Consider the following 19,680-nt stretch of genomic DNA (forward strand, 5'->3'; position numbering starts at 1 on the left):
AATCTTCTTCTGGTGAAGCCATTCCTTTGTTGATTTGGATGTATGCTTTGGGTCGATGTCATGCTGAAAGATGAAGTTCCTCTTCATGTTCAGCTTTCTAGCAGAAGCCTGAAGGTTTTGTGCCAATATTGACTGGTATTTGGAACTGTTCATTATTCCCTCTACCTTGAATAAGGCCCCAGTTCCAGCTGAAGAAAAACAGCCCCAAAGCATGATGCTGCCACCACCATGCTTCACTGTGGGTATGGTGTTCTTTTGGTGATGTGCAGTGTTGTTTTTGCGCCAAACATATCTTTTGGAATTATTGCCAAAAAGTTCAACCTTGGTTTCATCAGACCATAACACCTTTTCTCACATGCTTTTGGGAGACTTCAGATGTGTTTTTGCTCAATTTAGCTAGGCTTGGATGTTTTTCTTCGTAAGAAAAGGCTTCCGTCCGTCTACCCCAAAGCCCAAACATATGAAGAATACGGGAGATTGTTGTCACATGTACTACACAGTCAGTACTTGCCAGATATTCCTGCAGCTCCTTTAATGTTGTTGTAGGCCTCTTGGTAGCCTCCCAGACCAGTTTTCTTCTCGCCTTTTCATCAATTTTGGAGGGACATCCAGTTCTTGGTAATGTCACTGTTGCACCATATTTTCTCCATTTGATGATGACTGTCTTCACTGTGTTCCATGGTATATCTAATGCCTTGGAAATTCTTTTATACCCTTCTCCTGACTGATACCTTTTAACAATGAGATCCCTCTGATGCTTTGGAAGCTCTCTGCGGACCATGGCTTTCTTGTAGGATGCAACTAAGAAAATTTCAGGAAAGACCAACTAGAGCAGCTGAACTTTATTTGGGGTTAATCAGAGGCACTTTAAATGATGGCAGGTGTATGCTGACTCCTATTTAAAATTATTTTGAATGTGGTTGCTTAATTCTGAACACAGCTACATCCCCAGTTATAAGTGTGCACACTTATGCAACCATATTATTTTAGTTTTTTTCGTTTTCTTCCCTCCACCTAAAAGATTTCAGTTTGTTTTTTTTACATCACAGAAACCTGACATTTTAATAGGGGTGTGTAGACTTTTTATATCATATATATATATATATATATATATATATATATATATATATATATATATATATATATATATATATATATATATATATAAAGATGTGCATTGCCTTTACGTTAAAATTAAGAGCAAATAATCAGTCCTCCAAAGATTATCTTTTTTCACAGTTACCTAAACAACAAAAAGTGTACATAAAATAATAAACAAGATTATCCAAAATAAAAAAATTAAGCCTAATCCCTATGAAAATAAAAAAGTCCCCCCAAAATAAAACACCCCCTAATCTAATGCTAAACTACCAATAGCCCTAAAAATGGCTTTTTGTAGGGCATTGCCCTAAGTTAAACAGCTCTTTTGCAGTTAAAAAAAATTCCAAGTCCCCCACTAACAGTAAAACCCACCAAACCCCCCCAAAATAAATAAACCTAACACTAAAAAACCTAAACTACCCATTGCCCCTAAAGGGGCATTTGTATGGGCATTGCCCTTAAAAGGGCATTCAGCTCTTTTAAGAAGGCCCATAACCCTAATCTAAAAAAAAAAAAATGTTTTAAAAAAGCCTAAATCTAGACCCTAGGTTGGTACTCATGGTTCCTGAAGTCCGGCGGAGAAGGTCCTGTTCCAGGCGGTGAAGTCTTCTTCCAAGCGGTGACCGGTTCCTGAAGTCCGGCGGTGAAGTCTTCTTCCAAGCGGGGACCTCTTCTTTCTTCATCCAATACCAAGTAGGAGCGGAGCGGAGACGAGCGTGGAGCAGGACCGGCGACCGCAGAGCCATGGAGCATGGAGTATCCTCTTCGCACGATCACCACCGTACACTGAATAGTGAATTCAAGGTAAGCGATTAAAGATGGCATCCCTTGAATTCCTATTGGCTGATTTACTTCTTCAAATTCAAATCAGCAAATAGGATGAGAGCTACTAAAATCCCATTGGCTGATTTGAACACAAGGCGGCTTTTCAAAAAACTTGTAATGGCAGCACTATGGAGGGTGAAATAACGCACCCTCTATAGCGCAAAATCTGGGTGTTAGTTATTTGCGTTGTGGGTTTTGGTGGATTAGGGGTTAATAGTTTTACTAGGGACTTTGCGATGTGAGTTAATGGTGGATTAGGGGTTAATACATTTATTAGGTAGTTTGCGATGTTGGGGTTGGTGGATTTAGGGGTTAATACTTTTATTATTAGTTGCGATGTGGGTTTGATGGCGGATATAGGGGTTAATATACTTTATTAGTCAGTGGCGTCACTAGGGTTGGTGTCACCCGGTGCGGTAAGTCATGGTGTCACCCCCCCCCAGAAAGCAGACACACACAAAAACACAGGCACACACACATACAAACACTCAGACACACTTAAAAACATACTCAGATGCACACACAAACACTCAGAAACACACTCAGACACACACACAAAAACACACACACAAAAACACTGAGACACACACACACACAAAAACAATGAGACACACACACACAAAAACTCAGACACACACATACAAAATGTAAAACTTCTCTGCATTAATTATGAAGCTCATGCCTAGAGCTGCTCCCTGGCTCAGCAGAGCATCAAATGAAAGATAAACAGAGCACTCTAAAATAAATCACTGAAGAAAAGGTTTAGGCGCGCAAACTATGAAAATTCTGCTCTCTGACTCTGTTCCAAGTCTGTCAGTGCACAGCCCCGGGCCGCATGTCACTGAGCAGTGAGCACAGATAGGCAGGCAGGTTTAGGCTAGCAGCGCAACTTTGCAAGCCCCACGGCATGCCCACAACATTCATAGTGAAATTGGGCAGGGGAGGAGCAAAGTACAAACAAGCAAAAGCAGCCGGGAAAACTATTTGTTGAAATTGCAGCACTGGCTTAAGGGGCAAAAACATTGTGTGTCTACAACTTCCCCAGTCCCACTAATGTTCACAAATGCCAGCCTCTAATAAAATAATCTATGCATCTCAACATTGTATTTCTTTGAATTTCACCCCCCTAGTGACGCTACTGTTATTAGTTATTGCGGTGTTGGGATTGTGGTTGACAGGAATATAGATATTGCGCATGCGTTAGGTGTTAGTTAATATTTTCAGGCAGTTACAGGAGTTACGGTGCTCCCATACTCAGTGCAAGGCTTTGTGTGCAAGTCCTTGCACTGAATATGTGATACTGATTTGTGATGCAGTTCTAGGTTAGCTTATGGGAGTAAAAATTGCGACCGACGGGTGAAATATACGTGACGCATTTATATGCGGCGCCATATATGTGATACAAAAACCGCTTAAAAAACGGCGTTGCCCGTAAAAGCCGGATATGTATTCTCACCCACTGTGGTAATATCTATCTAACTTCAGGCTGTGTAACATCTGTATAAACTAGGGTGCTTTGTGGTTTACTGCTATACAGATGCTGAAGGGATAATAATTTAACCTTTGCTTGCTTATTTTGGTACATAGTAAAGTTATTTTTTCTATGCCAATTATGTGCTTGAGAGGGAGATGATGAAGAGATGATGAATAGTTTGATGATTTAACCTACATTAAAAGGCTATGACATTGCAAAAAGAACAGTCAAATTTATTATTGTACTGTTGTTTGTTTACACCATGAAAAGAGATTAAACACATACGGCTAGATTACAAGTTTGGCGATAGCCTTAAAAAGCAGCGTTAAGAGGTCCTAACGCTCCTTTTTAACGCCCGCTGGTATTACGAGCCTTGCAGGTATAGGTGTACCGCTCACTTTTTTGGCCAGACTCAGAAATACTGCAAATTCACTTATGTCAATTGCGTATCCTATATTTTCAATGAGACTTGCATAGCGCTTGTATTACGAGTCTTCCAAAAAGTGAGCGGTACACCCTCTCCAGTCAAGCCTGGTACCGCATTTAAAAGTCAGTAGTTAAGAGTTTTACACTACAACGCCGTAACATAAAACTCTTAACTAAAGTGCTAAAAAGTACACTAACACCCATAAACTACCTATTAACCCCTAAACCGAGGCCCCCCCACATCGCAAACACTAAAATACATGTTTTAACCCCTAATCTGCCAAACCGGACATCACCGCCACTATAATAAAAATATTAACCCCTAAACCGCCGCACTCCTGCATCGCAAACATTAGTTAAATATTATTAACCCCTAATCTGCCGTCCCTAACATCGCCGCCACCTACCTTTATTAACCCCTAATCTGCCGCCCCCAACGTCGCCGCCACTATAATAAAGTTATTAACCCCTAAACCTAAGTCTAACCCTAACCCTAACACCCCCTAACTTAAATATAATTTAAATAAATCTAAATAAAATTACAATTAACTAAATTATTCCTATTTAAAACTAAATACTTACCTATAAAATAAACCATAAGATAGCTACAATATAACTAATAGTTACTGTAACGGTACCAACCGGATACCAAGGGTTAACACCAGGGAACAATGTCCTGCATAGGGAATCAGCAGTTCACAACCCAGCCAGTTTTCAGGTTTTAAACAGAATAACACTTTATTTGAAGGCAGCATACAGATTTATACAGGTTTTTGACCCCCCCCCCCAGATGGGGGTTGAAAGAATGTTGTACATTAGATAAAAGGGAGAAGCGCCCTTGACATGATACAATAGGATTATATTACTTAAACACTTCAACCACAGGACACTCTTGACTCTCCTTATCACTTAGGCGTTTCTCTCTGGGGGTGATCAAACACTAGAATGCTAAGCATTAATTAGATTGTAGCTGGAGCCAGCCACTTGTGGTTAGAAAATAAAGTTAACACTTTCAGTCCTGACCGAAGGGTCTGTCACAGACAACCTTTCTTACGTTATAGTCCAGAAGTGGCTAGGTTTGCCACAATGCTCCCCCAGAACCAAGCCGGCATACACAGTCTGATCCCAACGGATCGGCTTGGGGATGTCCGGGGCAACAACTTTCGGCTCAAGTAAGCTACGGGGTGTTCTCCGCCATCTGCTCCAACTTGGCTCAGTACTGCCCCCACCCCAAACATGGAAGCGTCTCTTCCCGGAGGGACTGGGCTTGGGTAGTCACAGGGTTAACATTAGCGGGATCCATGGGAGCATAGGCAGAAACAAGGGGGGCCAAGTCATTTCCAAGGAGAACATCAGCAGGTAAGTCCTTCTTGACCCCCACATTCACAAGTCTAGCGCCCACTCCCCAATCCAAATGTACCCTGGCAACAGGTAGGCGGAACACAGTGCCCCCTGCTACCCTCACAGCCACAGTGTCTCCAGTGTGCTGTTTCTCAGGCACCAAGTTCTCTTGAAGCAAGGTCATGGTAGCACCAGTATCCCGTAGACAACTGACCTCCTTCCCATTCACTTTAACCCGTTGCCGGTTATTCCGGTGGGCAGCTTGCACGGGGTCTGCTTCATGTAGGCTGCCCCAGCATTCTGGCGCCTCTACGTAGCGGGCCACAGGCTGAGGATTATGTGGGATTCCGCCAGCGGGTCTTCTCCAGGACTGTGCTTGATTCGCTGCATTTAGGGGACACTCTGGTCTTTTGTGCCCTAGTTGCTTACATCCAAAGCACCGAATAGGTTGTGAGTAGCCCCGCGAATTGAACCGGGCTCTCTGAGGGTAGTTCGTGGCCGGAGGCCGTGTGGTATAGCGGTGCGCCGGGGGTTGGTAACTGGCAGCTGCTGGGGTGACTGGGGGTCTGTACTCCACTCTAGCAGTGGGCAATCGGTATACTGCTCCCCCTGCCCCTCGTACTGCCACGGATCCGCCAGTGGGTGCTGTATCCGGCACCAAATGGGGAGCTATCAGGGTTAAAGTAGCTCCCGAATCCCGAAGTCCCTGGACCGACATCACCTCATGCAGAATTCCCAGGGGTTCCTCGGCTTGGGTGCTCAACACCTCATGAGAGGCTGGCTCCGTTTGGTAATGGTGAGCAGCCGCCCTTGGGGCCAGGTTCTGTCTGACCTGGTTCCAAGCTTGTCTGCTCCGATTTTGGGTGCACTCACGTGCCATATGTCCCCACTGCTTGCAGGTGTGGCATTGTATATTAGCCCGTCCGTTGTTAGGCTGTAGTCCATGGTGCCTCCTGGCATCAAAATGCTGGTCTGCTAATCTGGCTGCTTCGGTTAAGGTGAGGGGTTTTCGATCTCTCACCCATTCTTGGGCTTCTGGGGACAAGCCGTTAAAGAATTGCTCCAACAGCATCAGTTGTCGCAATTCTTCCATGGTGGTAGCTTGGCTGGCCTGTATCCACCCCTGAGATGCTTGATCCAGCTTGTGGGCCCACTCTGCATGGGAATCTCTTTCTGGCTTGCGCAGGCCTCTAAACTTGCGCCGGTATGCCTCTGAGGTAATGGCATATCTTTCCAAGATCGCTCTCTTCACTTTAGCGTAATCCTTGCTGTCCTCCCTGGGTACAGCGCGATACGCTTCCGCTGCCCTACCGGCTAGCTTGCCTGCTAGCACCGGCACCCATACGGACTGCTCCAAATCATGTAACTCGCACAGTCTCTCAAAATCCTGTAAATACCCATCAATCTCATCCTTCTCCTCACAAAACATTTTAAATGCATGGTATGGGATTTTGGGTCTTACTGGGTTGCTGAGTGCGTCCAAAATGGATTCTGCTTGGGAGGATGCATTCCGCGGACTGTGTGCCATCACGTACTCCTGCACATCTGCCATTACCACGGATAGCATATCCCGTGGTACAGGTTGGGGTAAAAATTCCAGCCTGGTCCTCATTTCCCTCTGGTATAGGGTCTCCTCCATGGCTGCTGGAGGCGTAGCGCTGCGAGCTCTGTCTCCCTCCATCAGCTCAGCAATTAATATAGCCTTGGGTTTGCTGCTGCCTATCTTTCCCCTGGCTTCTAGCAGTTCCTTTTACGTTTGTCTCTTTAGCTTAGAATAATCCATCTCCATTCACTTCGGTCCCTGGTACTCCTTCCATCTTAGTCAGTATTGTAGTAATCCCCCTCTTCCTGAGGTTACTGGCTTGTGTAGTTGCTCTTCTGGGCGATAAGGTTCATTCCGTCGCTTGCCACCAATTGTAACGGTACCAACCGGATACCAAGGGTTAACACCAGGGAACAATGTCCTGCATAGGGAATCAGCAGTTCACAACCCAGCCAGTTTTCAGGTTTTAAACAGAATAACACTTTATTTGAAGGCAGCATACAGATTTATACAGGTTTTTGACCCCCCCCCCCAGATGGGGGTTGAAAGAATGTTGTACATTAGATAAAAGGGAGAAGCGCCCTTGACATGATACAATAGGATTATATTACTTAAACACTTCAACCACAGGACACTCTTGACTCTCCTTATCACTTAGGCGTTTCTCTCTGGGGGTGATCAAACACTAGAATGCTAAGCATTAATTAGATTGTAGCTGGAGCCAGCCACTTGTGGTTAGAAAATAAAGTTAACACTTTCAGTCCTGACCGAAGGGTCTGTCACAGACAACCTTTCTTACGTTATAGTCCAGAAGTGGCTAGGTTTGCCACAATGCTTACATTGTATCTATCTTAGGGTTTATTATTTTTTACAGGCAACTTTGTATTTATTTTAACTAGGTACAATAGTTATTAAATAGTTATTAACTATTTAATAACTGCCTAGTTAAAATAAAGACAAATTTACCTGTAAAATAAAACCTAACCTAAGTTACAATTACACCTAACACTACACTATAATTAAATACAATTGATTACAATTAAATAAAATTATCTAAAGTACAAAAAAACCCACTAAATAATAAAATAATTACAAGATTTTTAAACTAATTACACCTAATCTAATAGCCCTATCAAAATAAAAAAAAGTCCCCCCCCCAAAATAAAAAAAACCGCTAGCCTAAACTAAACTATCAATAGCCCTTAAAAGGGCCTTTTGCGGGGCATTGCCCCAAAGAAATCATTTCTTTTACCTGTAAAAAAAATACAAACAACCCCCCCAACAGTAAAACCCACCACCCACACAACCAACCCCCCAAATTAAAAGCTAACTAAAAAAACCTAAGCTCCCCATTGCCCTGAAAAGGGCATTTGGATGGGCATTGCCCTTAAAAGGGCATTTAGCTCTTTTGCAGGCCCAAAGTCCCAAACCTAAAAAATAAACACACCCAATACACCCTTAAAAAAATCCTAACACTAACTCCCGAAGATTCACTCACCGGGAGAAGTCTTCATCCAAGATGTCCTCAACGAAGTCGGCAGAAGTGGTCCTCCAGACGGGCAGAAGTGGTCCTCCAGATGGGCAGAAGTGGTCCTCCAGACGGGCAGAAGTCTTTATCCAGACAGCATCTTCTATCTTCATCCTTTCCGACGCGGAGCGGCTCCATCTTCAAGACATCCGGCACGGAGCATCCTCTTCAAATCATGTCTTCTTCCAAATGAATATCACTTTAAGTGACGTCATCCAAGATGGCGTCCCTTAGATTCCGATTGGCTGATAGAATTCTATCAGCCAATCGGAATTAAGGTAGAAAAAATCCTATTGACTGATTGGATCAGCCAATAGGATTGAACTTCAATCCTATTGGCTGATCCAATCAGCCAATAGGATTGAGCTCGCATTCTATTGGCTGATTGGAACATCTTGAATGATGTCACTTAGAGGAACCTTCATTCAGTCGTCGGCCGTCGTCAGAAGAGGATGCTCCGCGTCGGATGTCTTGAAGATGGACCCGCTCCGTGCTGGATGGATGAAGATAGAAGATGCCGTCTGGATGAAGACTTCTGCCCGTCTGGAGGACCTCTTCTGCCCGGCTTGGATGAAGACTTCTGCCCGTCTGGAGGACCACTTCTGCCCGGTTGGGTGAAGACATTTCCCGGTAAGGTGATCTTCAAGGAGTTAGTGTTAGGTTTTTTAAGGGGGTATTGGGTGGGTTTTAGAGTAGGGTTGGTTGTGTGGGTGGTGGGTTTTAATGTTGGGGGGTATTTGTACTTTTTGTTTTACAGGTAAAAGAGCTGATTACTTTGGGGCAATGCCTCGCAAAAGGCCCTTTTAAGGGCTATTTGTAATTTAGTGTAGGGTAGGCCTTTTTTTTATTTTGGGGGGGGCTTTTTTATTTTGTTAGGGGGGTTAGATTAGGTGTAATTAGTTTAAAAATCTTGTAATTATTTTATTATTTTCTGTAATTTAGTGTTTTTTTCTGTACTTTAGATAATTTTATTTAATTGTAATTAATTGTAATTAATTGTATTTAATTTATTTAATTTATTTAATTATAGTGTAGTGTTAGGTGTAATTGTAACTTAGGTTAGGTTTTATTTTACAGGTAAATTTGTCTTTATTTTAACTAGGTAGTTATTAAATATTTAATAACTATTTAATAACTATTGTACCTAGTTAAAATAAATACAAAGTGGCCTGTAAAATAAAAATAAACCCTAAGCTAGCTACAATGTAACTATTAGTTATATTGTAGCTATCTTAGGGTTTATTTTATAGGTAAGTATTTAGTTTTAAATAGGAATAATTTAGTTAATGATAGTAATTTTATTTAGATTTATTTAATTTTATATTTAAGTTAGGGGGTGTTAGGGTTAGACTTAGGTTTAGGGGTTAATAACTTTATTATAGTGGCGGCGACGTTGGGGGCGGCAGATTAGGGGTTAATAAGTGTAGGTAGGTTGCGGCGACATTAGGGGCAGCAGATTAGGGTTAATAAATATAATGTTGGTGTCGGCGATGTTGGGTGCGGCAGATTAGGGGTTCATAAGTATAATGTAGGTGGTGGCGGTGTCCAGAGCGGCAGATTAGGGGTTAATAATATAATGTAGGTGTCGGCGATGTCGGGGTTAATAAGTGTAAGATTAGGGGTGTTTAGACTCGGGGTTCATGTTAGGGTGTTAGGTGTAAACATAACTTTTATTTCCCCATAGGAATCAATGGGGCTGCGTTAGAAGCTGAACGCTGCTTTTTTGCAGGTGTTAGGTTTTTTTTCAGCCGGCTCTCCCCCATTGATTCCTATGGGGAAATCGTGCACGAGTACATTTTACCAGCTCACTGCTAACGTAAGCAGTGCTGGTATTGATGTGAGATGTGGAAAAAAAATTTGCTCTTCGCTCACTTTTTTGCAGCTAACGCCGGGTTTAAAAAAAAAACAACTAATACCAGCGCTGTCTGCAAGTGAGCGGTGAGCATAAACTGCTCGTTAGCACTGCACCCCTGTTAACGCCAAAAGTAATCTAGGTGATAGTTAAAGTCATCTCCAGTTTAACAATGCACTGCTGAGAGCTAGCTGAACACATCTGGTGAGCCAGTGACAAAAAACAAATGTGCATAACCACCAATCACCAGTAGTGTATTGCTTCTGCTGAGAATATGTCAATATTCTTTTCAACAAAGGTATCCAAGAGAACAAATAACATTTCTCAGTAGAAGTGAATTTAAAAATGACATGCTCTATCTCAATCATTAAAAGATGAAATATGACTTTAAGCTATCAGTAGGGCTAAAACATACTACTAGAATTGTATAAGCTTGTTGTGGAGTAGGTGGGGCTATGTAAACCATAAAGGGGTGGGACTCTGCAGCAAAGTGTCTCTGTAATCGAAACTGCTTGTTTGGAATATTTGTAGAGGCACCGGAGCAAATATTTGCTTTACAAATGAAGGAATGTTTTGGACTTTTTAAACAGTTTTTAAAAATGTTGTGATTTGCAGTCCTTCCCTAAATGATATACAGAAGTAAAAGTTTATTTTTCTGCACAGCACAGACTTTTCTGTAGTTAGCAGGTCGTTAAATCTTTGCTATTTGCAGTTTTTTTCTGGATTTAAAACACAATAGGAGAAGATATTTATATACCGTAATTGCTGACCTACAACAGAAACTTAAATCACCAACAGAAAAAAGGAAATCTATAAGGTATGTAATCCCTGATCACTTTAGAAGAGATGTTGTAAATCAGGGATGGCCAATTGGTGGCCCTGGGGCCACATGCAGCCCACTGCGCCATGTGCCAGAGATTTTTTGGTCCCAGGAAAAATTGAAACTAAAATATGTGTGTCGGGAATTCTGGTTGATGGGCAAACTCAAATGAGAGGACAAGCAGCAAATAAATGGTACCCTGCAACATTACCTAAATCTAGCCATGCAAAACTGGACATATTTAAGAAACCTATTATTTTTGTGTTCAGTATCTATTAATTAATGTCCAGATATCTAAAAATATTGGGGCTCCATTACATATGCAGTGTCGCCCGCAAAATCCGCCGCTGTCTGTTTTTACGCGATTTTGGCATTACGTATACGGCACCGAATATAAATGCAGCACGTATATTTCACCCTTTGGCCGCAATTTTTACTCCCATAAGCTAACATGGGACCGCGTCGCAAATCGGTATCCAATATTCAGTGCAAGGACTTACGTGGCGAAAATGGAGAAATTTTACTCCATTTCCACCTCACCACACAAGGCAGCCGCAGCAAGCCTTGCGCTGAGTATGGGAGCACCGCAACCTCCGTAACTGCCTGTAAAATACAAGCCTTGCGCTGAGTATGGGAGCACCGTAACTCCCGTAACTGCCTGTAAAATATAAATTAACACCTAACGCATGCGCAATATCAACCTGTCAACCGCAATCCCCCACCACAATAACAAATAAACAGCTAGATTCAGGTTTTGCGTTATGAGTGAAAAAGCATCGTTATGGCCGCTATTACAAGTCTTGTCAGAATAGATGTACTGCACACCTTTTTGGCCGTCACGCAATGTCAGTACCACACTTTTAAAAAAGTCCTTTTTCAATGGGACTTCCATAGCGCCGGTATTACGAGTTTTGCGTTGAGGCCAAAAAGTGAGCGGTACAGCCTAAAATGACAAGATCCGTACCGCCATCTAAAGTCAGTAGTTATGAGTTTTACGTTACAAAGCCGTAGCATAAAACTCATAACTAAACTGTCACAAAGTACGCTAACACCCATAAACTACCTATTAACCCCTAAACTGAGGCCCTCCTGCATTGCGAACACTAAAATAAAATTATTAACCCCTAATCTGCCGCTCCGGACATCGCCGCCACTTAAAAAATGTATTGACCCCTATTCCGCCGCTCCACGACATCGTCGCCACTATAATAAAATTATTAACCCCTAAACTGCCACCCTCTCGCATTGCAAACACTATTTAAATATTATTAACCCCTAATCTGCTTTCCGCCCACACCGCCGCTATAATAAACCTATTAACCACTAAACCGCAAGCCCCCCACAATGAAATATACTAAATTAAACTATTAACCCCTAAACCTCTGGCCTCCCACATCACTACATAAATATATTAACCCCTAAACCTAACCCTAACGTAACCCTAAGTCTAAACCTAACCCTAACACTCCCTAACTTAAATATAATTAAAATAAATCTAAATAAAACTTACAATTATTAACTAAATAATTAATATTTAAAACTAAATACTTACCTATAAAATAAAACCTAAGCTAGCTACAAGATAACTAATAGTTATAATATTGTAGCTATCTTAGGTTTTATTTTTATTTCACAGGTAAGTTTGAATTTATTTTAACTAGTTAGACTAGTTAGTAAATAGTTATTAACTATTTACTAGCTACCTAGTTAAAATAAATACAAACTTACCTGTAAAATAAAACCTTACCTGCCTTACAATAAAACCTAACATTACTGTTGGGGGGTTGTTTGTATTTTTTTTTACAGGTAAAAGAGCTGATTTCTTTGGGGCAATGCCCCGTAAAAGGCCCTTTTAAGGGCTATTGGTAGTTTAGTGTAGGCTTTTTTTATTTTGGTGGGGGCTTTTTTATTTTGCTAGGGCTATTAGATTAGGAGTAATTTGTTTTTATTTTTGATAATTTGGTTTTTTATTTTGTGTAATTTAGTGTTTAACGTTTGTGTGTAATTTAGATAATGGTATTTGATTAATTTAATTTATTTTATTTTATTGTAATGTTAGTTTTTAGTGTAAGACAGGTTAGGTTTTATTTTACAGGTAACTTTGTATTTATTTTAGCTAGGTAGTTAGTAAATAGTTAATAACTATTTACTAACTAGTCTACCTAGTAAAAATAAATACAAACTTACCTGTGAAATAAAAATAAAACCTAAGCTAGCTACAATATAACTATCCTATATTATAAAAGACAAGTGTTTGTCTGAAGCAGTCATGCGCGAGAGAGAGAGAGAGAGAGAGAGAGAGAGAGATTAAATAAATATGTATAACACAACACGGCCCGTGTGAACGGGCTTTAGGACTAGTTACTTATATTGTAGCTATCTTAGGTTTTATTTCACAGGTAAGTTTGTATAGGAATTATTTAGGTAATAATTGTAAGCTTTATTTAGATTTATTTTAATTATATTTAAGTTAGGGGGTGTTAGGGTTAGGGTTATGCTAAGGGTTACGTTACGGTTAGAGTTATGCTTAGGGTTATGTTAGGGTTAGGTTTAGGGGTTAATATATTTATTTAGTGTTAGGGATGTTGGAGGCCAGAGGTTTAGGGGTTAATAACTTTAGTATAGTGGTGGCGATTTTGGGCGCGGCAGATTAGGGGTTAATAACTGTAATGTAGGTAGCGGCAATTTTAAGCACGGCAGATTAGGGGTTAATAAGTGTATTTAGGTAGTGGCGATGTTAGGGGCAGCAGATTAGGGGTTAATAACTGTAATGTAGGTGGCAGCAATGTTAAGGGCGGCAGATTAGGGGTTAATAAGTGTATTTAGGTGGCCCAATGTTAGGGGCAGCAGATTAGGGGTTAATAACTGTAATGTAGGTGGCGGCAATATCGGGAGCGGCAGATTAGGGGTTAATAGTTTTATTTAGGTGGCGGCGATGTTAAGGTCAGCAGATTAGGGGTTAATAACATTATGTAGGGGTGTTTAGACGTGGTTTTTATGTTAGGGTGTTAGGTTTAAACGTAACTTTTTCTTTCCCCATAGACATCAATAGGGCTGCGTTACTGAGCTTTTGTTTCCGTGATCGCAGATGTTAAGCTTTTTTTTTGCCGGCTCTCCCAATTGATGTCTATGGGGAAATCGTGCATGAGCACGTAACAGCAGCGCTTGATTTTGGTGCAACCATACGCCCGCACTGCACACCTTTTTGGCCGTCACGCAATGTCAGTACCACACTTTTAAAAAAGTCCTTTTTCAATGGGACTTCCATAGCGCCGGTATTACGAGTTTTGCGTTGAGGCCAAAAAGTGAGCGGTACAGCCTAAAATGACAAGATCCGTACCGCCATCTAAAGTCAGTAGTTATGAGTTTTACGTTACAAAGCCGTAGCATAAAACTCATAACTAAACTGTCACAAAGTACGCTAACACCCATAAACTACCTATTAACCCCTAAACTGAGGCCCTCCTGCATTGCGAACACTAAAATAAAATTATTAACCCCTAATCTGCCGCTCCGGACATCGCCGCCACTTAAAAAATGTATTGACCCCTATTCCGCCGCTCCCCGACATCGTCGCCACTATAATAAAATTATTAACCCCTAAACTGCCACCCTCTCGCATTGCAAACACTATTTAAATATTATTAACCCCTAATCTGCTTTCCGCCCACACCGCCGCTATAATAAACCTATTAACCACTAAACCGCAAGCCCCCCACAATGAAATATACTAAATTAAACTATTAACCCCTAAACCTCTGGCCTCCCACATCACTACATAAATATATTAACCCCTAAACCTAACCCTAACTTAACCCTAAGTCTAAACCTAACCCTAACACTCCCTAACTTAAATATAATTAAAATAAATCTAAATAAAACTTACAATTATTAACTAAATAATTAATATTTAAAACTAAATACTTACCTATAAAATAAAACCTAAGCTAGCTACAAGATAACTAATAGTTATAATATTGTAGCTATCTTAGGTTTTATTTTTATTTCACAGGTAAGTTTGAATTTATTTTAACTAGTTAGACTAGTTAGTAAATAGTTATTAACTATTTACTAGCTACCTAGTTAAAATAAATACAAACTTACCTGTAAAATAAAACCTTACCTGCCTTACAATAAAACCTAACATTACTGTTGGGGGGCTGTTTGTATTTTTTTTTACAGGTAAAAGAGCTGATTTCTTTGGGGCAATGCCCCGTAAAAGGCCCTTTTAAGGGCTATTGGTAGTTTAGTGTAGGCTTTTTTTATTTTGGTGGGGGCTTTTTTATTTTGCTAGGGCTATTAGATTAGGAGTAATTTGTTTTTATTTTTGATAATTTGGTTTTTTATTTTGTGTAATTTAGTGTTTAACGTTTGTGTGTAATTTAGATAATGGTATTTGATTAATTTAATTTATTTTATTTTATTGTAATGTTAGTTTTTAGTGTAAGACAGGTTAGGTTTTATTTTACAGGTAACTTTGTATTTATTTTAGCTAGGTAGTTAGTAAATAGTTAATAACTATTTACTAACTAGTCTACCTAGTAAAAATAAATACAAACTTACCTGTGAAATAAAAATAAAACCTAAGCTAGCTACAATATAACTATCCTATATTATAAAAGACAAGTGTTTGTCTGAAGCAGTCATGCGCGAGAGAGAGAGAGAGAGAGAGAGAGAGAGAGAGAGAGAGAGAGAGAGATTAAATAAATATGTATAACACAACACGGCCCGTGTGAACGGGCTTTAGGACTAGTTACTTATATTGTAGCTATCTTAGGTTTTATTTCACAGGTAAGTTTGTATAGGAATTATTTAGGTAATAATTGTAAGCTTTATTTAGATTTATTTTAATTATATTTAAGTTAGGGGGTGTTAGGGTTAGGGTTATGCTAAGGGTTACGTTACGGTTAGAGTTATGCTTAGGGTTATGTTAGGGTTAGGTTTAGGGGTTAATATATTTATTTAGTGTTAGGGATGTTGGAGGCCAGAGGTTTAGGGGTTAATAACTTTAGTATAGTGGTGGCGATTTTGGGCGCGGCAGATTAGGGGTTAATAACTGTAATGTAGGTAGCGGCAATTTTAAGCACGGCAGATTAGGGGTTAATAAGTGTATTTAGGTAGTGGCGATGTTAGGGGCAGCAGATTAGGGGTTAATAACTGTAATGTAGGTGGCAGCAATGTTAAGGGCGGCAGATTAGGGGTTAATAAGTGTATTTAGGTGGCCCAATGTTAGGGGCAGCAGATTAGGGGTTAATAACTGTAATGTAGGTGGCGGCAATATCGGGAGCGGCAGATTAGGGGTTAATAGTTTTATTTAGGTGGCGGCGATGTTAAGGTCAGCAGATTAGGGGTTAATAACATTATGTAGGGGTGTTTAGACGTGGTTTTTATGTTAGGGTGTTAGGTTTAAACGTAACTTTTTCTTTCCCCATAGACATCAATAGGGCTGCGTTACTGAGCTTTTGTTTCCGTGATCGCAGATGTTAAGCTTTTTTTTTGCCGGCTCTCCCAATTGATGTCTATGGGGAAATTGTGCATGAGCACGTAACAGCAGCGCTTGATTTTGGTGCAACCATACGCCCGCACAAGCCTGCTTTTTTTAAACATGTAATACCAGCGATATAGGGAGGTGTTGCGGTCGTTAATTTCCCTATAGCGCTCAAAACTCATAATCTGGCTGAGTGTTTGTTATGCAAAACTGGGTGTTGTGTAGTAAAGGGATTATCTATCTTTTTAAGCAATACAAATTGTCCCTTTAAAGTAATTTTATAAAGGCTTAGTATAAATTAGTTATAACCAACTTCTTTACACGGGGCTGTGGGTCAATATTTTAGAAGCTTTAAAGAAAAAAAAATGAAATACAGGATAGTCATTGAACATACCTTTCTAATGAGACTATTGTGAGAGAGAGTGGAGGGAGAGAGAGAACAAGGGAGGTATGTGAGGGAGAAAGAGTTATAGTGAGTGGGAGGCAGAGAGAGAGATAGGGAGGGGAAGGAAGAAAGAAATAGGGAGGGCAAGGCAAAGAGAGATTAGGAGGGGGAGGTAGAGAGAGAGAGAAGGGGAGGGGGCAATGAGAGATAGGGAGGGGAAGCAGTAAGAGAGATAGGGTGGGGCAGGCAGAGAGAAATTAGGAGGGGGAGGTTCGAGAGAGAGATAGAGAGGGGGCAGTGAGAGCTAGGGAGGAGGAGGAGGTTGAGAGAGATAGGATGGCGAGGCAGAGAGAGAGATAGAGAGGGGAAGGTTAAGAGGTAGGGAGGGGGAGGTAGAGAGAGATAAGGAGGGGGAGGTTAAGAAAGATAGGAAGGGGGGTTGAGAGAGATAGGGTGGGGCAGGCAGAGGGAGATAGGGAGGAGATGCTGAAAGAAAGATAGGTAGGGGGTGGGAGGTTGAGGTTGAGAGAAAGATAGGTAGAGGGCGGTAGACAGAGATAAGAAATGAGAGGGAGAGAGAGTTAGAGATAAAGGGATGGACAGGTTAGTAGCAGTGAGTCAAAGCTTCAGGCCTTATTCTGCTCAGACTCTATGGCATGGTTGTTATGGCTTTTGATTGGCTGCATAGCCTGATAACATGCTACTTAAAAATTCAGCAAAAGTGAATGGGCAGTCTTGGGTAAAGAGACATGAAGATAAACCCTATGGATGTTCAATGGTTAATTTTTGGAGTACTGTGGTGCTTAAAGGGACATTAAACACTAAATAAGTGTTAAGTAGAATGAGCCATTCAAAGAAAAATTTAGTCTGAGAATAACAGTTAGATGCATTTTTTTAAAAAGTTTAATTAGCTGTTTAAATATTGACAAAATAAGTGTAAAGCTTTAGTGTCTATAAAACAATGGGAGCTGCCATGATGTAACTTAGGTCACCTTACTTTGCTATGGCCAATTAGGGACAGTTATAAATAGTAGAAATGTGCGACGCTAAAAAATGTATTTAGTTTTCATTAGTTAAATAAATAAATAAAGTTTTTTTTAAAAAAGAACTAAACTGCCGAAACAATTTTTTTAAAAAACTTCAGTTAATGTTCCTGACGTACAACTTTCCTTTGATAAAGCCGTACGCTTACGGTGAAATGTACGTCAGGAACATTAACTGAACGCCACTATACGTTGTGTACAAGTAAGGTCGCCAGGACAGGTATTGAGAGATTACTACTTACCCAGGGGGAAGTTGATGTGGCACGCTTTTTCTCTCCACCCTACCAAAGGATAAGTTATCTCTCCCGGAGTCCCACTTAAAGCTCTGCTAGTGGTTCGATACCCGAGTGACTGTATACTTTGATGTGTATATTTGTGGCTTTTAATGATTTTATGTATTTTAAATAAATAATCTTTTTACCTGAAGCAGCTGTTTGCGGTTGGTATATACTGGTTACCTGGCAGTATAAAACCGGGTGTGCGCGTGGTAGGCTCAGCAAAGTGTGAGCAACCCCTTGGTGGGACTACGAATGTGAAGATAATATTTCTTTTTCACCAAATTGTATTGCACTATATTTTTCTTATTTTGTTTTTGAGGCAAGAAATCACTTCAATCACTGGAATTGCGGAGGACTCCCACAGATCACCCATATCCTTACACCCTATATCTCATTGTTACTTTTATATTTGTGTATTATTTAGTTTATCACTTTTTATTTTCACATTAACCCCTAATCTGCCGCCCCCGACATCACCGACACCTGCATTATACTTATTAACCCCTAATCTGCCGCTCCGGACATCGCCGACACCTACATTATACTTAGTAACCCCTAATCTGCTGCCCCCAACATCGCTGACACCTACATTATATTTTTAACCCCTAATCTCCCGCCCCCAATGTCGCCGCAACCTACCTACACTTATTAACCCCTAATACGCCGCCCCCAACATCGCCGCCACAATAATAAACATATTAACCCCTAAACCGCCGCACTCCCACCTCGCAAACTCTAGTTAAATATTATTAACCCCTAATCTGCCACCCCTAACATCGCTGCCACCTACCTACATTTATTAACCCCTAATCTGCCGCCCCCATCGTCGCCTCCACTATAATAAAGCTATTAATCCCTAAACCCAAGTCTAACCCTAACACCCCCTAACGTAAATATAATTAAAATAAATCTAAATAAAACCTACTATTCATAACTAAATAATTCCTATTTAAAACTAAATACTTACCTATAAAATAAACCCTAAGCTAGCTACAATATAACTAATAGTTACATTGTAGCTAGCTTAGGGTTTATTTTTATTTTACAGGCAAGTTTGTATTTATTTTAACTAGGTAGAATAGTTACTAAATAGTTATTAACTATTTACTAACTATCTAGCGAAAATAAATAAAAATTTACATGTAAAATAAAACCTAACCTGTCTTTCACTAACACCTAATATTACACTGCAATTAAATAAATTACCTAAATTAAATACAATTACCTAAATTAAATACAATTACCTAAATTAAAAAAAAAAAAAAAAAACACTATTTAACTAGGGCATATTTAACTAGTGTTTGCAATGCGGGAGTGCAGCGGTTTAGGGGTTAATATGTTTATGTGTGGCGGCGATGTCGGGAGCGGCAGATATGGGGTTAATAATTTTATTTTAGTGTTTACGATGCGGGAGGGCCTCAGTTTAGGGGTTAATAGGTAGTTTATGGGTGTTTAGCGTACTTTTTAGCACTTTAGTTATGAGTTTTATGCTACGGCTTTGTAGTGTAAAACTCATAACTACTGACTTTAGAATGCGTTACGAATCTTGCGGGATAGGCTGTACCGCTCACTTTTT

General features: G+C 40.4%; 1 protein-coding gene across 2 annotated transcripts in view; it reads left to right on the top strand.

The window, feature by feature from the left end:
• The first annotated feature begins 10,741 nt into the window (after positions 1-10,741).
• Positions 10,742-19,680, top strand: part of LOC128639905 (toll-like receptor 2) — a 75,725-nt gene continuing 66,786 nt past the window's right edge. For both annotated transcript variants that reach the window (XM_053692161.1, XM_053692160.1), the window contains exon 1: positions 10,742-10,907. The gene's annotated coding sequence lies outside the window, so the exon portion shown is untranslated. The remainder of the gene's footprint in view (positions 10,908-19,680) is intronic.

The sequence above is a fragment of the Bombina bombina genome, chromosome 9 (genome assembly GCF_027579735.1).
Source record: "Bombina bombina isolate aBomBom1 chromosome 9, aBomBom1.pri, whole genome shotgun sequence".
In the NCBI taxonomy this organism is placed as follows: domain Eukaryota; kingdom Metazoa; phylum Chordata; class Amphibia; order Anura; family Bombinatoridae; genus Bombina; species Bombina bombina.